Consider the following 8539-nt stretch of genomic DNA (forward strand, 5'->3'; position numbering starts at 1 on the left):
CACACATGGGGATGCTTTGGGAGTGAAAAGATCGCCTGCAGAAGAGGCAACAGACACATCTGCCTGGGATCACAGTTCACGCCTTAGTCTCTTAGCTCCATCTTGGGGCAGATTTGGGGAGTCTTTTGAGAAGGGCTTGTGCCTCTCTCTGACCTGGTCCTGGGCTACAGCTGCTGGTGCTAAATTGCACTGTCTGCTTTGTGACCTGGAAGGAATCACAGCCTGGGGAAAGGCAAAGTCCCTGCATGGGTCTCCCCGGCGCCTGGGGAGGAGGGGGCGCCTGGGGAGGAGGGATGCAGATGCATTGAGACATTCAAGCCCCCTCACGGCGGGGTGGGGGGTGGGGATGGGGGGAGATCCATGGGAATCAGAACATCAGGGTCATCCCAGCCCTGCCTCCTAGGGTCTGGCTTTCAGGCAGTATTTCAGCCCCTTTAGGCTGCAAAATAGTACATCCATATGTTGCCTGGTCTTATGTCTCAGATCAGAACTCAGGTGAGACCGACAGTTCTGTTCATTGGCCCTGGGGTAGATTGTGCGATTGTTACAAATAGTCACTGTTCTTCCCTGTGAGAAGCCTATGTCCCCTACATCCCTAAAGTCAGATTCGAGCATTTATTGAATAGGAACCATGCGAGGAGACATGTCCTAAGAGCCAGTGCATGCTTCCATCATTGTCCCGGTCCCTTTTCTCTGTCCTGAGCCTGGTTTGTTCAGATGTGCTCTTCTCTCTTCTCTTGCAGCCTGGGGCATGTGAGCATAGCTGGGGCTAACCACAGCATCACATAAAGGGAGCAAGAAATAGCCTTTATTTTTTTAAGCTCCCGAGATTCATGGGTGGTGATAGTGAGCACTGACTGATGACAAAATTTGTATCTGGAAGTATGAAAATCTAAAAATAAATGGCATTGGCTTTGGGGCCACTGGGGATTGGGAAAAAAAAGAAAAAAGGCAGTCCATGTGGCACAATGGCAAAACCTTTGTCAAAATTATCACCTGAGGAATTCCTGTCGTGGCCTAGCGGAAATGAGTCTGACTAGTATCCTTGAGGATGCAGGTTTGATCCCTGGCCCCACTCAGTGGGTTAAGGATCCAGCGCTGCCGTGAGCTGTGCTATAGGTTGCAGATGCGACTTGGATCCCATGTTGCTGTGGCTGTGGCGTAGGCCGGCAGGTGCAGCTCTGATTTGACCCCTAGCCTGGGAACTTCCATAGGCCGCAGGTACAGCCCTCGAAAGACAAAAAAAAATTATATTAAAAAACATTTTCTGGAGTTCCCGTTGTGGCTCAGTGGGAATGAATCTGACTGGGAACCATGGCGTTGTGCGTTCAATCCCTAGCCTCGCTCAGTGGGTTAAGGATCCGGTGTTGCCATGAGCTGTGGTGTAGTTCGCAGACGTGGCTTGGATCCCACGTTGCTGTGGCTGTGGTGTCGACTGGCAGCTTGTAGCTCTGATTCCACCCCTAGCCTGGGAATCTCCATATGCTGCATGTGCAGCCCTAAAAAGACAAAAGACAAAAAAAAAATCATTTTCTTTGAGCAAACATAAGCAACTTTAGGGCAAACACTCTTCCAGTCCCATGGCCCAGTGCCAAGCAGATGTTCATATTTCTCAGTGAGAGCTTCACTGACACAATCACACATTGGAACCCAGTGGATCACTTTCTGAGATGCTGCCAGCTGCCAGCTGCCAGCTGCCAGCTTAGGTCAACGCGTCCTAGGACTTCCAGAGAAACAACTCTCATTCTGTCATGTTCCAACAATTTTTTCCTGCACACTTTGACCCAATTTTCTCTGCCTCCTTCCCAGCTGTCCCTGAATTTCTCAGCGCGCGCGCACGCACACACACACACACACACACACACCACACGCACACACAAACACACCACCCCCATCACAATCCCTTCACAAGTGGCCAGACCAAAATGTTCCCTTTTTGCTCGAGATCAGCTCTGTGGTAAGCCTCAACTCTGCTGACACCCTAAATTTAGATTAATCTCATTCTTGCTAAAGAGTGGAGGATTCCTCTTCCCAGATGGAACCCTTCTTTACTTCACAGGAAGTCCTCAAGTCCTGCTCTGAATCACAGGCGGAAGCACTGAGACTGCCCTCTGGATGGAAGGTCTAGGAGAATGCATCCAAAGCCAACAGGCTTGGCCACTAGTGCGCAGAGCTTCTCCTGCGGAATCATAGGAAACTAGTCTCTTCCATTTCCAATGCTGGCCGTTTGGGGATGAATAGGTGGCAATCAGAACCCCCTGTCTCCTCTTCTTCTGGCTAGATATTGCACGCTGTTCTTGCATCATCGAGAGAGAGGGAGAGATAAGTATTTCATAAAATGTAAAGTGCTGCAAACGCTGAAGTTATTGCAATGCGTGGGTTCCAGCGTCAAGGTCCACCCCCTGTTCACTGTCGGCTCAACACCATCCACTTTGTTAACAGCCTTCACACAGAAACGCATCCCAAATACCACCGAGGCTCCACATGCGACGTCATGCATCACAGCATTATTCGTAATGGCAAAAAGAATCCAAAAATCCACTCCACTGTCAGTCAGATGGTCGTGCCTTTACCGTGCAGGGTGATACAGCTGCACACAATATCATGCTGACATTTAAAACTGTGTGATCCAACCGAAATAAAAACAAAAATATACCAATGGGACCTAATCAAACTGACAAGCTTTTGCTCAGCAAAGGAAACCATAAAAACAAAAAACAAACAAACAAAAAAAACCACAAAAAGACAACTTACAGAATGGGAGAAAATAGTTTCAAACGATTCAACTGACAAGGGCTTCATCTCTAAAATATACAAACAACTCATACAACTCAATGCAAAAAACCCAACGACCCCATTGAAAAACGGGCCAAAGACCTGAGTAGACATTTCTCCAAAGAAGATATACAGATAGTGACAAGCACATGAAAAAACCCTTAACATCCCTGATTATTAGAGAAACACAAATCAAAGCTACCATGAGGTACCACCTCACACCAGTCAGAATGGCCATCATTAATAAGTCCACAAATGACCAATGCTGGAGGGGGTGTGGAGAAAAGGGAACCCTCCTACATTGCTTGTGGGAATGTAAATTGGTACAACCACGATGGAAAACAGTATGGCGGTACCTTAGAAAACTATACGTAGAACTACCGTATGACCCAGCAATTCCAATCTTGGGCATCTATCCAGACAAAACTTTCCTTGAAAAAGACACATGTACTTGCATGTTCACTGAAGCACTAGTCACAGTAGCCAAGACACGGAAACAACTTAAATGTCCATCGACAGATGAAGGGAGTAAGATGTGGTGTATATACACAGTGGAATACTACTCAGCCATAAAAAAACACAAAATCGTGCCAGTTGCAGCAACTATGGAGGAACTAGAGACTCTAAGTGAAGTCAGTCAGAAAGAGAAAGACAAATACCATATGATATCACTTATACCTGGAATCCAATACACCGTGCAAATGAACCTTTCCACAGAAAAGGGTTCGTAGATGCAAACTCTTGCCTTTGGAATGGAGAAGCAATGAGCTCCGGCTGCATAGCCCTGGGAACTATGTCTAGTCACTTATGATGGAGCGTGGTGGAAGATAATGTGAGAGAAGGAATGTATATATTATGGATGTGAGACTGGGTCACCCTGCTGTACAGCGGAAAACTGATAGAACGCTGTAAACCAACGACAGTGGAAAACGTAAAAATCATTTAAAATAATAAAAATAAAACTGTGTTATCCACCAAGCCAAGTGAAAACACAGCCACACGAAAGCGTGTACTAGAAAGCATGTTCATAGCACACGATGCACAACAGCCATGATGTTGAAACACCAAGGGTTTCGTCACCGATAAGTGGATGAACAAAGTGGTCGATCCATAAACAAAACATTATTCAGCCATAAAAAAGAACAAAGGCCTGACACATGTTACGACATTAATGAACCTTGAGAAAATTAAGCTAAGTGAGAGAAATCAGTCACGAAAGGCCATTCATTCTATTTATATGAAGTGTCCAGAATGGGGAAATCCCCGGTCTGGTATTTTCCCATAATCTCTTTGCCATAAATATCTTTGCCACAAGCATTTTGCTGCAGACACTTCTTCCCGCAGAACTAATTGGCCATAGAGCAATTTTGTTATAAAAGACTAAATAACAAAGAATCAAAGCGGGACATTGAGAAGGACACACAGACACAGGAAACCTGAGTCACAAAATTAAAAGGGCTTTATTGCAAAATACGAAGTGTCGGAATAAACTGAACGTTTGTGTAGGTTCACGGCAATACCGTGCAAATGACCGATGTTATTTTGTGGCTTGGGCTCAACCCCTGGTCTTCGAAGTTGTCCATTCATGGTTCCATACAGTTTTCTGCCTGTGGCTTCATCACACTGTTTTCCTTTTTCGCTAAAATTCCTCCTTTCAGAGTTCCCGTGGTGGCACAGTGGTTAACGAATCCAACTAGGAACCATGAGGTTGCGGGTTCGATCCCTGGCCTCACTCAGTGGGTTAACGATCCGGCGTTGCCGTGAGCTGTGGTGTAGGTTGCAGACGCGGCTCGGATCCTGAGTTGCTGTGCCTCTGGCGTAGGCTGGTGGCTACAGCTCCGATTAGACCCCTGGCCTGGGAACCTCCATATGCCGCGAGAGCGGCCCAAGAAATGGCAAAAAGACCAAAAATAAAATAAAATAAATAAATAAAAATAAAATTCCTCCTTTCAAGAGAGGTATCGGTTTCCAGGTACGAGGGTGCGTCCTTGTCTCCGAGCTCTGTGCGGCGCTGGGAGGAGCCCCCACACCACGGTGTTCTTGGCATGGTGTCGCATGTCTGTGGATAGATGTTCCGAAGTGCTGTGGGAAATGGGGTTTCAACTCTGTGCCTCGCAAGCCTTCGCCCCCTGTCTCCTCCCACGCAGGGGGTTTCAAAATAAGAAACCAGCTCCCGGGGCTGATCATTGTCATCTGTCAGCTCCACCAAGCCATCCATGATGCTGCCGAGAGGGAAAAACGCTAATTCATTTCCACCGGTTGAAACCAAACTGTCAAACCGGCTGTCAACCAGCTGTTTGCTCTTTCCTGGCAAAAATGCCTTCCAGCCCACGGGCCATGCGGTGATAATGTTTGAGGCAAAAGTACTGGTGGCAGAGATGTCAAAGACGCAGAGCGGAACCCCCACGTCCCACAGAACTTGGGAACATCCGTCAACAGAGGCTTGGAGCCGAAAAGACCTAGAACCGTTTGGAAGGTTAGGTAGAATTTTTACCATGTCTGGCGTGTGGCGACCTTATCAATGATCACGTATTACTAGAAAGGGAGACCCACTTTCCACTTTGGGTTCCAGCTACAAACACCCGACGGCTGCTCTTTGGGCTGAAAGATACTCTGACGCAAAGCTGGGACGGGGATAGAAAAAGGGGCAGGGAGGACTGGCCTGGGGAAATACAGCTATTTTTGGATCAGATAAGGCTTCCTAAAGCTCAGGCAAGGCAAAAGCATCTGTTGAGCGTCTGCTTCGTTCTACAGGGTCCAGGGGTCAGCTGGAGGCCTGGAGCTGGTGAACACACAGGCCCCACCGCAGGTGAGCAGCCGAGCTGAAACTCGAGTTCGAATCTCATCATCCTGACGCAGTGCTGAGCGTCGCTGTGGCTGGGCGTCATGCTTCCCCTGGACGGGGTAGAATTTTCACTGGCAGCCATTCTGGAAAGAGGCCAGTCCTTGGACGAAGCCTGAAGGGTGGAGAAGCAGGACTCGGACTGAAGGGAGGCGAAGGTCTTCTCCCTTTCTCCTGGCCTCAGGCCCACGCACCTGGGTTCTGGGGCAGAGGTAATGGGACGGTTCATTTCATGTGTCAACGTGGCTAGGCTAAGATGCCCAGGTGTTGGCTGGACACCAGTCTTGATGTGGCAGTGAAGATGTGTGTGTGCATGTGTGTGTGTGTGTGTGTGTGTGTGTGTGTGTGTGTGTGTGTGTGTGTGTATTTTGCTTTTTAGGGCTGCACATATGGCATATGGAAGTTTCCAGGCTAGGGGTTGAATCGGAGCTGCAGCTACTGGCCTACGCCAGAGCCACAGCCACAGCAATACGGGATCCGAGGCACATCTGGGACCTACACCACAGTTCATGGCAATGCCAGATCCTTAACCCACTGAGCGAGGCCAGGGATCGAACCCTCCCCTTCAAGAATATGAGTTGGGTTTGTAACCTGCTGAGCCACAACGGGAGAGCCCATGCGAAGGTATCTTTCAGATGTGACTAAACGTTAAAATCAGAAGACGATGAGGGAAGTGCATCACTCTTTGCAATATGATTAAGCCTCATCTAATCAGTTGAAGGCCTTAAGAGCAAAGCCTGGAGTTCCCTGGTGGCCTAGTAGTTAAAGATCGGGCACTGTCACTGCCAAGTGGCTCCAGTCACTGCTGTGGCGCAGTTTTGATCCCTGGCCTGGGAACTTCCACATGCTACAGGTGAGGCAGAAAAAAAAAAGAGAGAGAGAGCAAAGCCTGAGGGTTCCTCAAAAGAAGGATTTCTCCTCCAGCCTGTGACATAGAAACACTCCCTGAGCTGCCAGTCTGCTGCGCTGTGGAGCTGGGACTCAACGCTGTAACCGCAGCCTGAATTTCCAGCCTGCCATCTTGCCCTACAGATTTTGGACTTGTCAGCAACCACCATCGTGTGAGGCAATTTTGTAAAATAAGTCTCTATTTCTCTCTCCGTAGCATTACACCCGAATGGTTCTGTTTCGCTGAGAATCTTGACTAACACAGTTTCTTTGGAAACCAGCTCCTGCAGAGGGTTGGGGCTGGGAATTGGGCAAGAGCAGCGTTGGACGGGATCCTGTGGGTGGACGGGTACCCAGGGACTCTGGCTGCAGCCTCCCCGAGACGCAGCCGGGAGGGTCTGAATCAGAGTCAGCAGACCGAGGCTTGTGAGCCGAGTCCACCCCAGCCCACTGGGTGCAGCCCACAGAGTGAAGACTGGCTTCTGCATGTTTCGAGGGCAGTCAAAACAGACAAACACATGCGAGCTGAAGCAGTGGGATGTGGCTCTGCTCCAGGAAGGACGACGCCTTTCTTGCTTTGTGTTGTGTTTTGGACGCACACACGACATGCAGAATTTCCCAGGCCATGGATCGACCCCACACCAGAGCCGGGAACCGAGCCTTGACCGTGACAATGTCCAATCCTTGACTGCTAGACCACCAGGTCCCCTTTCTAATGGCAGGCTCCTCTTGTTTGTTCCAGAACTATACACGAAGTGCTGGAATAAAAGCAGCCCACAAAGACGAAGCTGCTTCTGAAAAAGCCTCAAAGAAAGGGTCTTTTTTCCCCACTTGAATGTACACATTTTCAGGAGGGGGATGCCTCTTTGTAATATATTTGTAACATTTGTGAAATGGTATTTATCAATTTTGGTATGTGCTTATTTAAAAAATGTATGTTATATATATATAGCAATGTATTAATTTACAAACACCAGATTTTCCACTCTCTGAGTTCATGAAGCTATTTTGTTCAAATCTCCCCCTGCAACTCTAACACCAGTGTCTTTAGTATCCCTGAGACCGTCCACACACACACACACACACACACACACACACATCTGTTATGAAACATTTAAAACATATGCAAGTCAAGAGAATAGTATAATGAAACCCCAAATACCCATCTCTAGCTTCAATAATAATCCATGTCTGGCCAGTCCCGTTTCCTTTATGTCCATCTATTCATCTCTCCTGCATTATTTTTCTCTTTTTAAAAAATTGAGGTAAACGTCACCTATTAACCATCTCAAAGTATGTATGTATCTCAGGGGCATTTCGTGCGTTCACAACGTTGTGCAACCACCAGCTCTGTCTCGTTTCAAAGCATTTTCATCAGCCCCAAAGAAACCCGCATGCCCATAAACACTCACGCCTTTCCCACGGCCCCCGGCAACCACGGATCTCTTGTCTGTCTCTTCGGATTTACTTTCCTGGATATCTCATCCTCTGCGTGACCTTCAGTGTCTGGCCTCTTTCACTTCAGTTTTCTGCTTTAGTAACTACGGGGGCGGGGGGGTAAATCATCACAATGTCATTAGAATATAATCATCGTGACCATTCCGACATCCCTCAAAATCAACACATTTTTGGAGTTCCCGTTGTGGCGCAGTGGTTAACAAATCCGACTAGGAACCATGAGGTTGCGGGTTCGAACCCTGCCCTTGCTCAGTGGGTTAAGGATCCGGCGTTGCCATGAGCTGTGGTGTAGGTGGCAGACGCAGCTTGGATCCCACGTTGCTGTGACTGGCGTAGGCCGGTGGCTACAGCTCTGATTAGACCCCTAGCCTGGGAACCTCCATATGCCACAGGAGTAGCCCTAGAAATGGCAAAAAACAAAAACAAACAAACAAAAAAAACAAAGTCAAAATCAACACATTTTTAGTATCACCTAATGAACAATCTGTGTTCAATTACCCCAGTTATCTCAAAAATGTCTTTTGGTCATTGGTTTGTTCCAACGAGAACCCCAACTAGGATCGCAAGATACTCTCC

At 47.9% G+C, this 8539-nt stretch overlaps 1 protein-coding gene across 1 annotated transcript in view; it reads right to left on the bottom strand.

Moving 5' to 3' along the window:
- RHBDD2 (rhomboid domain containing 2) overlaps positions 1-8016 on the bottom strand; it is a 30438-nt gene extending 22422 nt beyond the window's left edge. The window contains exon 1 of the mRNA XM_021086310.1: positions 7918-8016. The gene's annotated coding sequence lies outside the window, so the exon portion shown is untranslated. The remainder of the gene's footprint in view (positions 1-7917) is intronic.

This window comes from Sus scrofa, chromosome 3, assembly GCF_000003025.6.
Source record: "Sus scrofa isolate TJ Tabasco breed Duroc chromosome 3, Sscrofa11.1, whole genome shotgun sequence".
Taxonomy (NCBI): domain Eukaryota; kingdom Metazoa; phylum Chordata; class Mammalia; order Artiodactyla; family Suidae; genus Sus; species Sus scrofa.